The sequence below is a fragment of the Anas platyrhynchos genome, chromosome 13 (assembly GCF_047663525.1).
Source record: "Anas platyrhynchos isolate ZD024472 breed Pekin duck chromosome 13, IASCAAS_PekinDuck_T2T, whole genome shotgun sequence".
NCBI classification, from domain to species: Eukaryota; Metazoa; Chordata; class Aves; order Anseriformes; family Anatidae; genus Anas; species Anas platyrhynchos.
The window spans coordinates 1,109,106-1,128,486 of NC_092599.1; positions in this window are offsets into that span (position 1 = coordinate 1,109,106).

Consider the following 19,381-nt stretch of genomic DNA (forward strand, 5'->3'; position numbering starts at 1 on the left):
AGGCCCAGGTTTAATGGGTAATGTACCGTAGCAGATAGGAAAACAGAGATACAGGCAAAAGCATTTTTATGTTTTAAAAAAATCTTTGAAGTGGCAGAAATTCAATGGGATAAAGGGTGTCCGGCATTAATTTTAAATTTTACAATCTGGGGGAAAAGGAGTAAGATTGCAGAAAGTGAATCATGAGGCTAAGACAGCATTATTTTCTTTCTCCATCTGCTTTTTGAGGGAGGACTTGCTGCCTCGGTGTAATTGTGCAGCTCTTCCTCCTATGTGACGAGACTGCCAACACCTCTGGAATGAATGCGATCAGCTCTGCAGCGTGGACTCAGGAGGTGGTCTGCTGCTTCTCTTCCTGAGAGGGTCTCCTGTATGTCCTTTATTTGATCTGTTTGCTCCGTGAGCCTGCGCCAAACCTCTCGCTGGATGGTTTGTGGGTGTGCTCCCCTCATGCTGTGGCCGAGGGCCCAACCTCTGTCAGGGGCTTCACTGCTCTGCAGAACGCCCGCTCCCCTTGCTGCATGCTTTATTGCAGTGCCAGGAAAAACCTAATACAAACATTAATTGAAAACATATTTGTGGTCATTTAAATAATTCATAAGCTTCTGTCTCATAATTAGCTCAAACCCAGGGCAGGGCTTGGCCTGCCGGCCTCACAAAGGAATGGTTTTTGTAACTACACCGCTGTCCGGGGTCGCTGGGGCAAACGCTGTGTGTGTATTAATGCGTGGTGCCTGTGCAGCAGCTTAGAGCATGTAGAGAAATGCGGTAACATCTGCAGGAACATCTTTTATGAAGACAGCTAAGCAGCTTTACATCTGGTCAAAATATTTTCAGTGGTTTTAGTTTAAAGAAAAATAAATACTTTTCCAAAAGAATTTCATATTCCTTAGCCAGCAGCTGTGGATTCTCACAGCAGGTTCAAATATGCCTGAGTACGTGGCTTAGAGAAATCTTTGTATGAAAAGCACATGAGATGCCCAAGGAGAGGTCTGCAGAGATGTGAATAATTATGCTCACAATTAGTTGAAAGTGTTGCCATGTGCTTTTTGGCAAGGACATTTCCAGTGCAATCTGTGCAGTTCTCTCATCTCAGACGTAAAACACGAAGCCTATAGCTATCCTTCTGTGAGCTGATAGGGTAAATATCGATACTTTGCACTTTGCTTTGGTGATAGCAAGGCTCCAGGGCTTGGAATAGTGTGTGGGTTTGTGGTCGCAAATTTTTCCATTCTCTGTTGTGTTCACCATACTGTTTTCCCATTCCCCCCCCCCCCCCCCACTGCTCTCTGGGTTGTTTGTTCCTTTCAGTCCTGGATTTATTTTCTTTTCAGTTGTAGATCATTGAGACTTTCTCTGGCAGAATTTTTTAGCAACCTTGAAATTTGGCTGAAACTTTGTTTTACTTCGGCTTCTCATTCTGAATTCTGTGTGGAGGTCAGTTCTTCCCAGCATGGCAAAAATTGCTTTCCTTAATAGACTTAATTTCCCACATTTGTTTTTTGTTCCACTACTTTTTACTCAAGCTGGACTAATTTGAATTGTTGTAATTATGTCTCTGCACAAACAGATTTGAAGTACTGAATGACAAAATCGATTAGGAAATTATATTCTCTCTGAAACATATACAGTTCTCTGAGTGTTTTTGTTTCACAGAAAACAAAGTTTTCTTACAGCATACCTGTAGAAGAGGGTCCGAAGTATAAAGCAGACAACATCCAGCTCAATCTAAATCCCAGATAACCCTGATGAATCATCTAGTCCATCTCCAGCTGAGCAAGGTCAAGGAATTTTTTCCTAGAGGAGCAGCTTCCTTCTCAGGTAGCCTGCACTGACATCGACAAAAGCAGAGCTCTGAAGGCAGAGGTGGGGACGGGGCAAAAACAGCAAGAATGAGTGAGCTGGGAAAGGTATGAAAGCTCTGACAGAGAAACAGCTTCAAGTTCACATGAAAGACCGGAATTCCCAACCCCCCCGACTACCACAACCAGAAAAGTAGGAGACAGTTTTGCATGGTGAAGCTTTTTGTGAGATTTTTAATTATTCTGGGCCAGAAAACAGTGCAATCCCAGCTTTGTTATGATAAATTGTTATTACCTTAGCATATAACTAATCAAATATGATTTATAATTAGGAATTTCTTGTGGTAACTGTTAGAGGTGAAGCTGAATCCTTTGAAGTGACAGGCAGAATTTGTCACTAAAGATCTTCCCTAGCATTTGTAGGATGCCCACATATATGTGTTTACTTCAAGAAGCATGCCTGAATGCAGCAATTTAGCTAGCAATGTGTTAGGCTGTATTTTCAGGAATAAAAGGGTATTTCTTTTACTTTCCATCAGAAGTTGACTTATGTTCTTACCTTCTTTAAAGTGCCTCTAATGCTCTTTAATTTTATTGATACAGACCTAATGAATGGTGCATGATTTGTGTGGAAGAGAAGAATAATCTCCATCCCTTTTTCTTCGTCTGATTCAGTGTTATGTTGCTTTAGTGACAGACCATTAAACCACTTGTGCAGATGCTGCAGAAGCAAAGAAACAAAATATCTCAAATGCCCAAAGCACTGCACTGTCTAACGAGAAGCAACAAATGGGTACAGAGAGCAAGCCAAGGACCAGGGGACAGCGCAGGCCAGCATAATAAACCATAGCATCAGCAGTAATCTCAATATTGGGATTTTTTAAAAATATATACTTTCCCAATGCAAATATTTGACATCAGCTTCTTTGCCTGTTTTTCAGTTGTTTCAATTCATGAAGACTTTGCACAAAATTGTTGATTTTTGTTTGCATAGCAGGCGTGGCAAGGAGAGCACCTTGATGGCTGTTTGTGGAGAAAGGAAAAGCCACCGAGATACCTGAATGTAAAGGTGCAGAACGTTAAAGCAAAGGTTGCATCTGCTCTCCCATGGTTTGAGTTGACATTTCCAGTCATTCCTAATCGTATGACAAGCTGCACAGACCCCCATCATGGAGTGTGTATGACACATCAGCTACATTTCACAGGATGCCCAAGCCATATTCCTTCTATTCCTTCAGGCGTTGTACCTTCAGGTCAGCTTGGCTTGTCAAAATTGTCAACAAAGAACACAGGCTGGCGTGAGCAAAGTTAAAATGTTTGTGTTGCCTGACTGACAAACATCCTGTTTCTTTATCTAACTGATGTTCAAAAGAATAACAGGTCTTTCAAAACATGTCAAAGTGGTGATGCCAGAGGGTCCAGACGGCACAGCTTGCTGCTACCTTGAGGCTGATACTAGTAAGTGATATTAAAAAAAAAAAAAGGAAATAAAACATTTTTCATTGGTATGATATACAAGCGCTTGTACTGGCAGAGATTTTTCCGAGCAGTTTTCGAGAACCATATGTTCTCAGCATTTCTGCTCCTGACATTACCCGAGGCGGATGCTTCCTTTCCAGCTTCTCTGGCAAGCTGTGTGGAGTTACCACACCAACAAACATGGAGGGATGTTAAATGTTACTCGTGGAGCTGTCTCTCATAGCACTCTCTGACTCTTACTTGTAATCTCATATTACTGCTTGATAAGTGTCACAGGGGATGTGCAAGGACTCGTGGCCAGCAAAATCGCTAATTCAGTTCCCACACTTTTGTAGTCCAGATAAGTTAGGCCAGGCTTGGTGCAGAGACCAGTGTGATGACAATTAGTATTTTATCTAGCCTGTTGATTCGACCAAAAATCTGGCATTGGGGTTTGGACGGGAGCAGCTCTTTAATTTGCAAACAGATGCCTCCACCAGCTGCTTTCTGTGCGCAGACATCACAGCGATGATGGAGAGGTCACAGAAATGGTACAAGTGTCAGGCTGCTCACATGAGCTTTCGGGCACTGTTGAACACCAGTGGGTGTGATGAGGAGCAGGTGGGTCCAGCTGTGAACACAGTCACGAGCGGCAGCGGGCACCAGGGAGGCTCTGGCAGCAGCATCAGGACAGTGACCGTGGGGCTGGGGCGCCCTACAGGGCTGCAGAACTAACAAAGAGACTTGAAAACTTAAACTTCATCACTGATGGTAAGAATTGGGATGAAAAATAGGTCTGTGAGGTCATTAAAACTGACTTCCATTACTCATATTAAATTCCAATATCCTGTTTTGCTGACACACCAGTAAGATGCATTTTTAGGAATTATCTTGCTCTTCAATCTTGGTTTTAAGTGAGTTTAGGTGAAATGAAGATTTAAATTAGTTATTCCTTTCTAACTTACTGATTATGCTTCCGTTTTAAAATTTACTTACACTTAATGATATATTTTCATCTGATGAATTTTATAATTGGTTATTTTTTTCTTTTAAATCAAACTGTTCTATTTTCATAGTCTAAATACAGCCATAAGCAGGTCTTCACATCCTGAAGTACAGCTAGTTAATGGCGCTTCTATTTACAGATTGAAATATTACTTCAAATGGAAATCCATCTGCCTTGTAAAACCTTCCCAATGAGTTTTGCTAAGCTTCACTTTCAGCTTTTAGAACTACAAACATGTAGCAGTTAATTCCTTCCAGATCTTTCCACGGAGATGTCCATACAATAGTGATCATGCAGTTTTGCATATTGTGAAATGATTACTATTTTTGCCCGTCTCTCTGAATTATTTTCTTTTATAGTCACTATGAATAAACTCTGAAGTCTGTACTTTAAATAAAAGAGGTCATTCTGCTTTACTGCCAACAAAAACAGGAGTATGATTTCCATGTCTAAATAAACAAATCTGTTACGTGTAATATCTCCTGTCAAAAACTCATTGCCTATTCTGATTTTCAGCTAGCATTTTCAGGCAAATTTATCGATAAATTGAGAGCTCGGTCCTGAAAGGGTGTTGGGATTTGAAGCCTCTGCTGAGGTTTGCTGGAGGCCTGAAGATCCAGGCAGCATGCTTTGGTGAGTGGGGAGATTTGTCTGGCTGTAGTTTTCTGCAGACGTGCCGCTTTGGAGCTTCACTTCTCACTCGAAGATAAATGAGGAGATTCTGAAGTATATTAAAGGGCTGTTTATGTGGTAAATACTATAAATAGTACAAAATTTGGCAATGTGTGTCTCCTTGAAAGCTTGCTTGTCTGGATTTAGAAATGTGGGATAACTGCAGAGCTCATTTTTCATATCCATTTATCCGTTCTCTTTTTCTTTCCCATTGTAACATTTCTTTATTGAAAGAATACAAGTGAAAATAAAAACTCCTGCGAAGTCAAGGTCATGTTCAGCCACTGCTTTCAGCAGCTGCGTGTTACCACAGGCAGGGGCAAGCTGGTGAAGCAAGCCACGTGCCTTGTCTGGAAGACACCCAGAAGTAGGAAGAAACTATTTTACATGCTTACTCCCTTATGTCTGTGCAGATACCCGGGAATATTCACACAGTTTTGTTGTTTGCCAACCTAGAAGCTCTGTTTTCATTTAAAACAAACTAGGAAGCCTCTGCTGCAGTGTTTTCATGTAGAGATGGCACTTTTCCAGGTTTCATTGTCATGCAGTGCATAGTATTGAAAAGGCAAAAAGAGGAGTATGAAGAAATTACCCAGTGAAACAGAAAAAAAAACTTTTATTCCCATCAGTTTTGATTGAAGGTGGGAGGTAGTGGAAGCAACAGAGTAAAAGCTAATTCAAAATATTGCTGCAGAGGATAACGCCCAGCCTCATTTTCCTGTGGAGGTAATATATCCTCTTCGAATAAATAAATATTTCTAAAACCTTAACCTAGCTTATGGGTGGACAGCAAACTAATCAGAGTGGAAGTCTTGCTGAGCCGAACAGTCTGGAGGCAACCTAAAGCGGATGAGAGTGGTCCTTTACAAGTAAGCTGTGGTTGATTTGAAAAATGTCAGCCGGTTTGGCAAAAACGCGTCAGAAGACAAAATTTCCCATTTATTCTTCAAATGTTGACTTTGGAGAGTATCCCCCAAGTGCTTGTCTTGGCAGAGGGCAGTGTTTTGGCACGGGCCTGCTGTCATGTCTGTGCTGATCTGGTTGGGGCACAACTTCCATCTCCTAGGAGGTAAAGAAGGAAACCTGGTATTCTTCCATAAAAAAACATTTAGGAACTAATGAAGACGTGATGCTTTTTTCATATTTTTTCTCTAATGATTTAGGGAATTCAGCTGCAGCTTCTCATCTAAGTGAAACAAACGATTTGTAGACAATAGGGTACCAAACAGACGAATAACATCTCTTGACTAAATGACAGTCTTGTTGCGCTGCCTAATACAACATATAGCTTGTTTATCTGGCAATTTAATGCTATCAAAAGGATGACCAACAACTCCTTTTAAGTGCTTAGTTATTTGCAATTAAATGTAATCAAACTGACTGTATGCTTTACTCCAAAAAACAGCTTTGGGGAAGTTTCCCCAGAGCTAGTACCAGGGCAGGGGGTGCAAGGCTGCTCCGTGGCGTTGGCTGGGGCACATGGATGCTGCACAGCCACGGTTTGCATTGGAGCAGGGGCTGCGCTGCTGCCCACCACTGCTCCTCGCTGCTCCTTGCTGCTTATCGCTGCTCATCACTGGTCATTGCTGCTGCAGCAGCAAAGATCGTGACCTGCTGGTGTGCTTTGTGCTGAGCTGGCACCGTGTCCCTGCCAGGAAAACTCCTCTTCCGTGGACAAGGTGGAGGAAGGGTGGGAGAAAGACAAGTAATATTGTTTTCATTTCCTAGGTGGGATGAAGGGAACTAGGTACAGAGCTTCAGTTCCAGCAAAGCAGATCATTTACGCCTCTGTTTAGTATTAGTCGATACAGTCCTCCTGCTGTTGCCTTAAGCAGATAATTGAAAACATTTATTGCTTTAGCATGGCCTCATGGATCTTTTGCCAGAAGCGTGAAGACAACCCAGCCCGTGCAAATAGCCCTGTGTAATCAGCCGGGGGGTTTTGTGTCCCCCAGCACTGCTGCAGCCACTTCTCTTGGAGAGCTGGTGGGCAGGAGGCATGGCAGGCAGGTGGCAGTGCTGCAGGACAGAGCAGGACCACGGTTGGGGCAGGTGGAAATGCCCCGTGCTGGAAATGCCCCTCGTCCTGGGATGGAGGTGAGGTGAGGTGAGGTGGCTCCCTGCCCGCTGTCTTTCTCCACCAGGGCTGCAGCTGAGAGCGAGTGCCCCGGAGAGCTGACCCTAATTAGCAGATAAAAGGTGCAGTTAAGGGGAGTCTTCTGCACGAATAGTCCCTGAGAACGTACGGGCACAGACTGGCACAATCCATCACTATAGGCGTGACATTATTAATGAGGAATATAAACAACACGCTAGCCCATCGTGATTGATAAGACAATAAAAATCATTACAGCTTCTGAGGCCTTGCTGCTGTTGTTAATTATAGCCGAGCAATTCGCTGTAAACTGCTCCCTGTGGGTTACGGGAGCTTGCCCTCTGCTGCAATGTACAGCTAGTGCACGGGTGCTTATTTCTTTGCATACTTAGGAGGCGACAAGTGAGCAAGGTATTGAACTGCTTTAATTCAGGGAGGAGGAAAGTACAAGAAGTGTGTGGGGCTGGGATAATTTCCTGTGCAGTTATCAGCTGCAACCAGCTTTGTTTTGAAAAGAAGCACGGTGCCTGGTCGGCAGAGCTCGTGCTGAAGAGCTGGGCTGATGCATTTGGACACGCTTCACACTGCAGCGGCTGCGGGCTGAATTTGGGTGCTGCTGCTGACTGGGAGCATCACAGCCCTCTCCAAAGTTACAGGCACAGTTCAGCGCTCTTATGTGCCATGGTTTAAATAATTTAAAGTCCAGCGGCAATAGTAATAATTGAAAATTTAGTAACAATAATGATACTCGGTGTGTGCTTTTGTTATTTCTGTTGTACCTATTTGAAACTATTTTTTGCAAAACCTACAATCTTTTTTTTTTTTATATATATAATAAGAGTATGTTAATTACATACTTTTTGAAATGGTTTCACATATAAAGACTGTACTTGCTGTACGAGCTATTCCTGAGGATCAAGATTTTGTTTTGAAAATTTATTTTTCCCTAAGTACCTTCAGACCTCCAAGAACATTAAAGCAAGAAGAGGTCAGTAGGGATGTTTGCTAGATTTCATGTTTCCAACAAGCCAGGTGTCGTTTAATGTCCTAGTTGCTGGTTGTTTAACCAGCTCTGTTCTCTCACCAAAGGCTCTGGGCCCTTCCTAGCAGAAGGCACAGAATCTGGTAAAGAGTACTTGCTTCCTCCTACTAACCATCTAAACTCTTGTTTTCCCGGCGGCGTTTGAGCCCCCTGAATCCCCAGCAATGTGTTCTTCTAGCTAAACATATGGTTGCTATAACTACAGCAAGGTGCTTCTGACATCCTCTTCAATATGGCATATGTGCCTGATCTAGCAATGAGCTTTTTACATAAATTCCTACCTCCACCATTATATTTTATCTTTCTGCGTGCTGTTCAAAATTACAGTGGCTTATTGGTTACCTGCCGCACGGACTATATATATTTTTTTTCTTTTAATTTGGGATTGGATGATATAGGGCTAAGTCAGGGGATAAATGAATAAATTAGGGAATAAATCAGGCATTATGAGCTAGAAGTAAATGAATAATAAATTAGAGAATAAATCAGACATTAAGACATCAGCAGTGCTCTGTCATCTTTGTGTGGAAAAACGTGGAATGAATGTTGTTGGATTCTTTGGGTAATAGTCCAAAGAAAAAAGCCACACTTACAAACACCAAATCCTGTTGTGCTTTGTACATACTTTAAAGACCTGAAAATGAAAAAACAAAAACAAAAAAACACCTTTGATTTTCACAAAAGAGAGGGAAGATTACTAACAATAGTGAGCCCAGTTTGAGCTGTACACTGGGCTCCAGAAGGGCTTTCCTTGGGCTTGCTGCTCTGACAAATCCCATTTTTACCTGCCAGTAAAACTGCTAGGAACATTTTCAAAACAAACAAACAAAACACAAATGGCAGTTACTCATCTGATCAGTCACCAAGGACACCATGGTAGCAATATTTACACGAATTCTCAGCATATGAATAATTTTGAGGTACTTACAGATTGTCATAGAGTTAATTCAGCAGCAGCAGCATTATTTGTTCCAGCACTTTGTTTATGACTGGCTCAGATTTCTGGATTGGATTCACACCAGTTACTAGGAATTTGTAAAAATATTGACAAATCAGAGACATCTTTCAAATCTGAATGTTTGTACAGCCAAATCCTCATACTTTGGTATTCACTGTTTAAAAGGTTCATTCTCCACTCTGTGCGACTCATGCAGCCAATAATGCACAGTGAGTGCAGAGCAGGGATGGAGAGGGACTGACAGCCCCCCCCAAGCCCTGCGCTGCCTGACCACGGACGTGGACGTGGATGTGGCTGTGGACATGGGCCATTCAGCATAAACTGGTGGAGAAATGTGGGCATCAGTAGGTTTTGGGAAATATTTGTGCATGAGAAATTAATAAAAAAGGGAGATAGGTCTGCAGCCAGTGGTCCCTCTGACACTTCTGCAAACCATCCCTGCTCTTTCCTGGGTCATTTTGCTGGTGCCTTCATCTTGCAGGGAGTGGCTCTGTGCTTTCCCGAGTTGTGGGAAAGCCAAAGGCATTCCCAGGGAAAAGACATTTCAAAAGAAGCTGCAGCAGGTATCTTCAGTGTATTTGTGCTGCCCAGGAGACATTTTTAATCAGGATAAACTTTCTTCATTAGACTAAACCAGTCAGAGGACCATTGTATGCTTCAGATACTGGCAGTATACTTCTGCTCATGTTAAAATAGAAACACGAGACGATCTAACAATTTAACCTTAAAATCTTGGAGGAAAAGATCCTTATAAACAAATCTTCCAGAGATTTCAGCTAGGTAAATAATGTTAGCTTCAGAAACGCTAACTGAATAAATAACACGACATCAACTAACTTGGGAGGAAATGATGTTAGGCCACGCAGGTGGGTTGCTTTCATCCTTTTTCTATTTTTCTCCCTTGTTAAACATGATCTTCTGAACAGATTCATTATTTTTTCTCCATTACTTATTATTTCTAATGGTCTTGTACACCCTCTTAGTTGGAAGGACGTGGAAATGCAGATCCTCTTCTTCAAGCTCGAGCTGGATACGAGCATTGCTCAGTGTGTGACTCTCCTCGAGACACTCCATTTGTACTGGCCCCATTTTCAGACACAGACAAGCTCCAGCCAGCTCAGAGGCAGAACACAACCGAAGTTCAGCCTTGCAGGCCATCCTGGGGTGTCACGTAGAGGGATGGGAGTCTATCTGCAAATAGATACAGTACAAATGAATAGCTTGTTAGTATGTGAAATTCTCAGAAATAAAGATGTCAGCGTGGAGTAACACCTACTAGAAATGATTATTGTGACAGGAGAGTCATTTGACAGCATTCCACACTGCTCAGCACACCTCGTGTCTTTACCGACTCGCTTGTTTGTTCGTGCACACATTCGGAGTTAAGCTGTCAAAATTGTCAAACTCTGGAAGTCAGGCGGTGGTAAACCTTTTTAATGCTCGACGAAGCATGCAATCAGAATTATACAACATGAATACTGTCTTTCTTGGGATATGTAAATAAATGCATAAAGAATGCCTTTATGTGTAATTCAGTTGTTCCTAATATTTGTTTGTGTGGAGGATAATAAAGCGTAATCATTGTTAAATTCATAAATGGAAGTTAATCCCTGGTATCTGTCATAAATATGGAAAGAGTTTGAAAGCATCACAATCCAAGGCTTGATTGTAAGTGTGTCCTGCTGGAAGGAAATCTTCCCTAAAGGCTGGGAGCTGGTCTGCAGGTTCAGCACTGGGTTGGACAAGGCAGCAGGAGGCTGAGCAGGGGCTCATGCTTTGCTCAGCAAGGTTTGGGGATTTTCTGGAGAGGTTGATGTTTAAGGTTTTCCTCTCTAAAGGTGGGTGTTAGGGGAAGTATTCTTCTGCACCTGGATCATCTGCCTGAGGTGGGAATGGGTTCTGAGTGCTTTCAATCAGTTGGATTGGTCCCATGGCACTCATTCAGAACATGCAACAATTGATGAAATTAAACTTTAAAAATAAGCATGCAAACAATACTCTTCTCACAGGTACCTTGAATTTGCTTATTGCCAGTGGAGTGTCTCTTCTTAAGCATTTTCAAGCTATGGAGCTTCCTTCACAAAAAGCCTCCACTGGGCTTTCCATGATCAGCAAGAAAACCTGGCCCTAGCAGAGACACACACATACATCATTGTTCCATTTGCAGTGGAGATTTCTCGTATGTCTTTTCTTAGTCTTTAATAAAAAATACTTCCGTAAGCCGAACAGTAATATTTTCAACTGTTTCATTTACTGCTTTTAATTGCTAACCCACAAATATCCAGATGGTCATAGATACAAAGTGAACCAACTGGAGTAATTAGAAACCCCAGATACCCTGCAGACTCCTGTTCAGAATAAATACCAACCCTCCGAGGTTCAAAGCAGGTGGCTCATTTCCTTTTCATCATTTTTCATTTTTGTTTACCTCTGTTTTCTCAGATACTGGCCAGGAGTGAAATTGGAAGAGCTAGAAATACCATCAGGAAATATGAAAAAAATTGATTGTCAAGACTCGCCCTCTACTTGCATGAATCTCACCAGTAACTTGAATGGACAAATAGCTAAATACACTAATTGTGTATCAGCCCTGTTGGACATTTTGTGTCAGGTTCTGGACACAAATTCTGGAAGGTAAGGTAAGCTGTTGGAAGCTGAGCAGCTGAGCTACTGTCACAAAATCTGCCCTCTCGTTCTTGTAGTAAAAGTCTGTGAATATTAACATAACTTCATGCAGTTGTTAAATCTGAGCAAATAATGCTTTGAGCAAATGCTTAATGATTCAGTGAAGTCCATGAAGGCAAAAATCTGCTAGTAGTTTACTGAAATCAATTACCTGTCAGTTGGTTTCTCTTAAATTTACATTTACAAATACTATATTTAAAACTGTGATGCAGATGCTGAAGGAATTAAATGAGCTAGAATTTTGTACACTAGCCAGAGGAGAAATCTTGTGTTGTGCAAAATTAGCATAGGAAGGGTGATCTTTTCTTCAAATTAATTACATTATTATCAGTTAAATGCAGATGATTGAATGTAGACACTACCATTTAGCTTTTGCTGTGAACTTTTCCTTGCTCTCCCAAGTACTGAGGGAGTCAATTTCCACATTGCAGTTAAACCAAATCTTGCTATAATGAACATGGCATCATGTAACAACCTACTGTGGTTGGCTTGCTGTGGTTTCCCATGTAGACAGTGGGCCAGTTTTGTGATGAGAAAATCAGAATTTGCGTTGCTTTGTTGGAAGAGATGTGGGTTTTCTTATCTTCCTCCTGAGTGCACTTTTTTTTTTTTTTTTTTTTTTTTTCCATACTTGAGATTAGATTCGTAACAGGTTGTTGGCTGATTTTATGGTTACGGTAATGAAGACAAATTATGTGATCACAAAAGTTTGGGTTAAGTCTACTAGAAACTGGCAACTGGCAAGTCCCTAAAAAAATGGAAAAATAGTGGAAAATGCTGAAAGCGTGAATTTAACCTACTTTGGTATGTACAGTCTCTAAAATACTGTATATTGTAACAACAGCAAGAACTATAATACAACCGTATACCTGTTTACATGAGTTCATTGTAGAATCCCCACGAATTTTAGAAACATCAAATGACATATACGCCGTTGGGTCACAATTATTGTTGTTATTATCATCATCCTCATTACCATGCTTCAGCTGGAAAGTATTAGCCATTGTCCTGACTTTCAGTGCTGGCCTCTTGTTTTCTTCCTGTGTCTTTACACCTGGCAGTAGATGAGCGCCTGCTCTATAGCATGTGGCCATCTCTTTTTTTCTTTTTTCAACACGACCTTAAGATCTAACAGAGCATTTCAGATGCATACTTCTCTCTGAAACTATATGGTCCATTGAAGATTAAGTGACATGCCTAAATACTAGTATAATGCTTTAGCAATTATTGTTCTTGCAAAACTTCACTGTGTAAGTCCAGAGGGTAACAGAAAATTGTACTCCAGGGTGAGCCATCGAAGAGTAACGGAGGCAACAGACACGGGCAAGCCACGAATGTCCATACTAATATTTTTATTCCCACTTAATTCTGTAAGTAATCTTACTTGCTTGGAGATACTTCTCAGCCAATATATTAATACTTAGTGTAGAAGAGCGACTTCACCTTTAGCAGATATTTTAAAACTCATTTGGCTGTGGCCCTGAGATGAAGAGCCCTGCTCCAATGAAACAGTACGAGGAGCGAAGAGCCTGAGGTGGCGCTGCCTTGCCTTGTCACGAACTGGCTTTTATCATTGCCATTTTCTGTGGGAAACTTTTCTTGTGAATATATCTAATGCAGACCTTTGGTAGAGAGGAAACACAGTCAGCAGAATTGCAAATGGACTACTCTGGTACGTTAATGTTGGCTTCTGGAGCCTGCCACCAAGAGACGCTGAGCTTGCTGAACTCTGTCACAGGAGAGCGTGGGTGTTATGTTTATCTGGGCTCCCAGGGTGGCTGGGCTCGTGGAAGAGAAATCTGTCGAGGATTTCTAAATGCACAGAAACCACGTTTGTTGATGAGGAAAAGCTCTTTGGTCTGCTCCCTGGAGATGGGAGAGCTTTGGAGGCTGCTGCAGCCAGGCTGCTGCCCCTGCACACCCGCTTTGCAGTGCCAAAGTCTGCATGTCTCAAAGAAAACTTCCTTGTGCTGCATTTTTTTTTTTTTTAATTTTATAAATGGACATTATGGGCTTGTGAAACTGGAGTGGTAAAACAGGTTCTGTACAATTTATGTCATCTTAGGTGATGAATAGCACCTCAGGAAGTGAGTTCGGAACTCAAGTCATTTTTTAGGCATTAAATGAAGGCTTACCTGGCTAAATATCACTCATAAATGTTATTTAACCTTTGGAAAAGCATTTTACAGGTCCTAGCTAAGAAGAAGCACAAAGAGGTTTTGCCTTGTTTCTCTGCCCCCCTGTTGCACTGTGATTTGGGCTATAAAGGAGTAAGCCCAGTCTAAGCAAAACTAATATGGACTTTTCAGAGATAGTACATTAATCTCCGGACATTTATATAGACATCTCAAAAGCCCTGGAAAATTGAAGTCCATGAAGAAAGAGAAGCTGTATTCAATTAATCTGAATTTGAGTTTTAGTGCCAGCTGAGCTGAGATGCCATTACAGCTTCCCCTCCATCCTGAGGGGCAGCTCGCCGCCGGGAGGAGCGGGCTGTGCCCGGCCGGCTGACGCAGAGGAGGTGACAGGAGCATCCGTCAGCAGTTCTTCGGAGGCAGCCTGAAGTTGGCTTCTTTGCTGCGTTTGCCTCACTCAAGGGCATCTGCTTCCTGAATCAGCCGATGTGGTGCCGCCACCCGCACTGCCGCCGCTCAGCTCTGCTAATGGGTGGCGTTGACTCCAAGTACAGCCTGTAAGCAATCAGAAGGAATTTGCCAGGCTTTGTGTTCCTTTTCTCCCTCCCCAGCCCCTTGGGTTCCACTTCTCGGAGGTGCGTTAGTGTGACCCTCATTGCTCTTGGGTCACATCCCTGCACTGAGCCGCCTGCTGCCCTACAGCCGGGACGGGAGGGTCAGCAGTCCCCTGGCAGGAGGATGGAGCCAGCTCGGCTCAGGGGCCATGCATCCCGCAGGGCACAGCGGTGCTGAGCCTGCCCAGTCCTTCCCTGGGGAAAGAAGAGGGAGGCACCAGCCGGGAGCGATGCCGCCTCCAGTGTCAGGGCTGCCAGCAGGAATTACAGGGGAGATTGCCTGGCCGCTTTTATATACAGGCTGAGACTGTCTGTTAGCAGCAATCCCTCTGGACCTTAGTAATTCTTAAATTAGCTCAGTTTTACTGAGTTTGTAGTTCTGATTCAATGCATTCAAAAGCAGTTGCTAAGATGACTTGGGCATTCCTTGTTTCCAGAAAACCGTGAACAGGAGAAAGGTGGGAATCTGCAAATGGGTTCTGCATGGTGTCCTCCCATGTGATCTTTGTGCATCCATATTTTAGGGAAAAAGACAGTAAAAAGCATTGGCTGTGTTCCACACTCTTCACAAGATATATTTTCACTCTTTGTAGCCTAAATGAAACGACAAGAGCCTGTCAGGTTGTTGGGAAGAGAAGCAGTGGGGGGAATTTGCGTGTCACCCCTGCTGAAAGCCTTCCTGAAACTCAGCTGTGCACATTTTTACCTGCAAAAGCTTTTGCATCTCTTCAGATTCCAACTTGTTCCATGTAACATTGCATCTCCCTGTGTTCGGCTGTAGCCTAATGCGATAAGACATAACACAGGATGATGCATTCTAAGTGATTAAATGCAACACAAGGTCATAAATTCAAAGTGACACTTCAGAATTACAATTTGTTGTATTCCTTTAAAACACAGACCTGATCATGAACAATGCTTGAGCCAACATACTGTTATGCTTGCTGTTATCTATATGTTCCCAGGGCTCTGCTTATCCCTGAGACTTCTGTAATGTTTGTCCATTTGGCAGGATAAAACATCCAATTAAAATCCACCTAACAAGGGGACTTTGTGTGGCTGAAACAGCATCCCCAGCATGAAGGCCTTTGTCCAGTACAGTGCCCTGACTTTTGTAAACACACATTGCCATCTGTACAGTCCCATCCAAGTGCGCAATCAGTGATTTGGCAGTATGTGACACAAGTCAGTGTAATGCCATCCTAAAATGGACTGATTTCTGGTTTTAGTTGCACTTCGAAGTAAAGAAGATGAGAGGTTGGATACAGTCTTCCTCGCAGCTAAAGGTTATGTCTTCCCTCGGTATTACTGCCAGCCTTCTCTCCTATGCAATGGAAATGTATTATTTTCTCTCTTGCTTGCGCCTCATGCTGCAGATCACGCATCTTTCATCTCCCTTATTAACACTGGTCACCTTCCCTGAGTGAGGGCTGCAGCTGCCAGCTGCTGCATTGCTCAGGGCGAGGACGAGCACAGTTCAGGACCTCTGCCCTGGCCTCTTGGCACTTCCAGAAGAGTTCCTAATGGAAAAGCTGGGCCCTTCCAGCATTGTGTTAAAGTTGAGGCTTGCTGGGCCTTTAGTGCAGAAGAAAACATAAAAGTAGAAGCTGCTTATATAATTTATTTGGAAAAGCTTAACATATTACTATTGCACCTTTTTTTTTTTTTTTTTTTTAAAGAATAATTGTTCTCTTAATTTTCTCAAATCTGTTACATTTCTGAGTCTTCCCCCCAAGAAATGTATTTGAGAATTGTTACTCCCAAGGAAGCTCAGAGGCACTTCTGGGACACAGGCCAAGAAATGGGAGGCAGAGCAGAGAGCAGAATTCCCTGAACAATGCGCTAAGTGCATCAAAGGCATTCAGTCAGCTCCTGACTTCACAGCATCTGCACAGGATTGGCGTAGACAGCTTTTGTTCTCTCTCCCATCCCACCTGTGATGCAGGGATGCTTCCTTTCTGCTGCTCTTTGCGTGTCACACCTGATCAAATCGCCACCTCGTCGGGGCATAGCCTGCACCACAGTACTGCATCTTTTCTGCACCTCCTTAAAGACAGGCGCTTTTATGGCAATGTGAGCATAAGAAGCTAGCATAGCATGATGTAAGCTAAGCATAAGAAGAATCTGGTTATATAACTGCACAGTGGCAGGTTTAGCTCACAGCCTAAGATCATTAAAAAGGAGGTAATTAAGCACAGGAACAGCCTGGCTGGACAGTGACGTTTGCAGGAGTGTGGCTGGGGCCTGCAGCAGCCCACGGGGCCGAGCCCCTTCGGACTAGGCCAAAGCTGCAGGTAGAAGGAGCGACCAGTTGGGATAATGCTCATCGTGGTGAACTGAAACACGGTCTGTCTCTTGCTAAAAGAATACCTAAATGAAACCAGTGTCACTTTGGATTAGCTTAAGCAGGAAACATGGGCACAGCCGAACCTTTTACTTCAGATGAGAGCCACGCGCCAGGGTTGCTCCATGCACATTTGGGTTTAAAACAGTGTCTGCCATTTTGATATGTGCTGTAAGAACATGCCTTTGCTATTTTCCTTGGATGAAAATTTTCTTATTTAGTTCTTCCTTCTCCCAGTCCACCCCCAGTGGAATAGATGTCAGCCTTTATTCTCTGGTAACTCTTCTGCTTCTCACTTGGATGAGTCTGCAGAAAAGCTGTGTTACCCGGGGGAGAGCCGCCGTCGTGTAAGCCCATGGAAAGAATCTACTTGAAAACAGAGTTGCGGAGATAAGCACAGCTGAAAGAAGCGAGGGAAACTCAAAATTGAGCCTGTTGCTTTGCTGTTTATCTTGCCTCTTGTACATAAACACCGCAGGGGATCTTAGAGCAGGAGCTGATCTGTAAGTGATCTGATACTGTCTCTGTGATTCCAAATACCTGAGCTGAGTGGAGATGGCTCGTTGTGGATTGCCAGTCTGTTAGTGATTAAACTTCTCTGCCTCTTAAGGCCAGATTAAGACGAACGATCTTCAAATTAAAATGGCATTGGACATGTTAAACCTGAATAGGATAAGACTAGCCATTAACATCCTGCAGGCAGTATTGTAAACCCACCAGGCTATCAGTCGATGCTGTTTTGCCCAGTGCTATGTCAGCCTCAATTCCCAGAGGGCAGGGGTAGGCAGATCCCTCAGCCTGCTTTCCAGCCAGGATCTGTTGTTGGCAGCAGAATCTCATCATCTTCATTTAAAAGCAAATTCCAGCTGGGACTCTAACCGTTACACTTTGTCTAGCCGTGACACCATGGTGCCTCTGCTTTACATGGCAGTGCCTGGCAGCTGTAGGTCTGCTCCTGCCCTCAGCCTAGGGAGAAGCAGCCACACATCCAAAGCCTCTGCAGAAGATGTACTCCAGTATTTCCCAGTGGTATCTAGCCTGAGAGAAGGCCAAGCATCTCCATGCATCAGAGAAGTGGAGAGAAGGGTCAGGAGGGCTAATCATGTTTCAATGGGAGTAGGTGAATGCACCAACCAGGCTGCTTATTATTTCCTGATGGTGAAGATGCTTGTTATGATGAAGAAAGACTGACGGAGATGCCATTTCCCTCCCCTGCTTTATGCCTACGTTGTGCAAATTCGTTACCAAGATGTGTAAAGAAATAATGATAATTGTCAAAAATTAGCCCAGTGTGAGAGCTCTCCTGCAGCGATGCATTTGAAGTAATTGAAAGAAATGGAAGAGTAGGAGTTCACTGCAGCTCCAGAAGGCTGGATTTCTGAGTGCATTTGTGCAGGGACGGGATTTAATTAGGCGGCTGCATGGTGAAATGAATTGGAAGAGATGTGTTGTGTAGGAGTTGCATCAGTGGTCCCCAGCACGAGAGGCACCAAGCCATCCTCATGCCCGGTTGAGGAGGAGGAAGAGGTTGCAGGGGCTCCTTTTACCCTGTTCAAGTACAAAGTGCTGGATTTAGAAATCTGATTTTAAATACTGTGAGCCCTGAATCCTGGCTCACGGGGGAAAAAAAATAGCAAACGAGAAGAAAAGAAAGAGGAATATCTATTCTGTGGGGTGTCTGCTGTGCAGTTATCACATCCCTCTTCAGGGGTCAGTCTTCCTCCATGCTGTTCTGCACACACGGTGCCTCCCTGGCCAGCAGTGGTCACACGAGGAGGTTTCTTCCCTGCAGTGTCTGGGTCAAGGGCACCCACACAGCCAGGAGAGGGGGACAGGAGCCAGTGGGGAACACCAGGTATATCACGTCTTTGGGCAGCGCTTTGGGTGCCTGAGCGCTCAATCTAGGCTCCAGCCTTCTTAACAAAGAAATACAAGGAATTCCTTCCAGGCCCCAAATGGGCTCCCTAATTGCAAAGTCTGTGAGTGAGAAGGTGGAGCAGAGAGCGGTGCCCCGACCTGCAGGGCAGGCGTGCTTGGACGCCGTAGCTGAGACGAGGATGTCTGAGGCTCTGTCTGCACCACAGCTTCCCTCGGCGGGCTGGGAGGAGGGCAGGGGGTGCAGCTGAGGGATGCCAGCTCCTGTGAATGGTCCTGGGGGGACAATTCAGCTTTCAAGCCATCTCCTTCTTCCACCTTCCCACTGCCTGCATTGAGCTCCAGCTCTGCACACCCGTCTTTGCAGCAGCCCTGCCTTCAAGCCGGGCTCTGATCCCTCAGCTCGGCCACTCGGACTGGCAGCCAGCGTGTCTGGATGCAAATCTGGATGCAAGGTGAGGCCCCATGCTTCTACCGGGCTGGAAACTTCAGAGGTAGGATAAAGTTTTTTTTTTGTTGTTGTTTTTTTTTTTTTTTTGTTTGTTTGTTTGTTTGTTTGTTTTTGTGCAAAAATCTTTACTACCGCTGCTTGTATTCCTAAATATTTCAGAATACATTCCAGGCTTCTGCTGTATGGCCAAAAAGGCAGGGTTAACGTGTGGAGGCTGTCAGTGAGGACTGGTGGGGAGCAGACG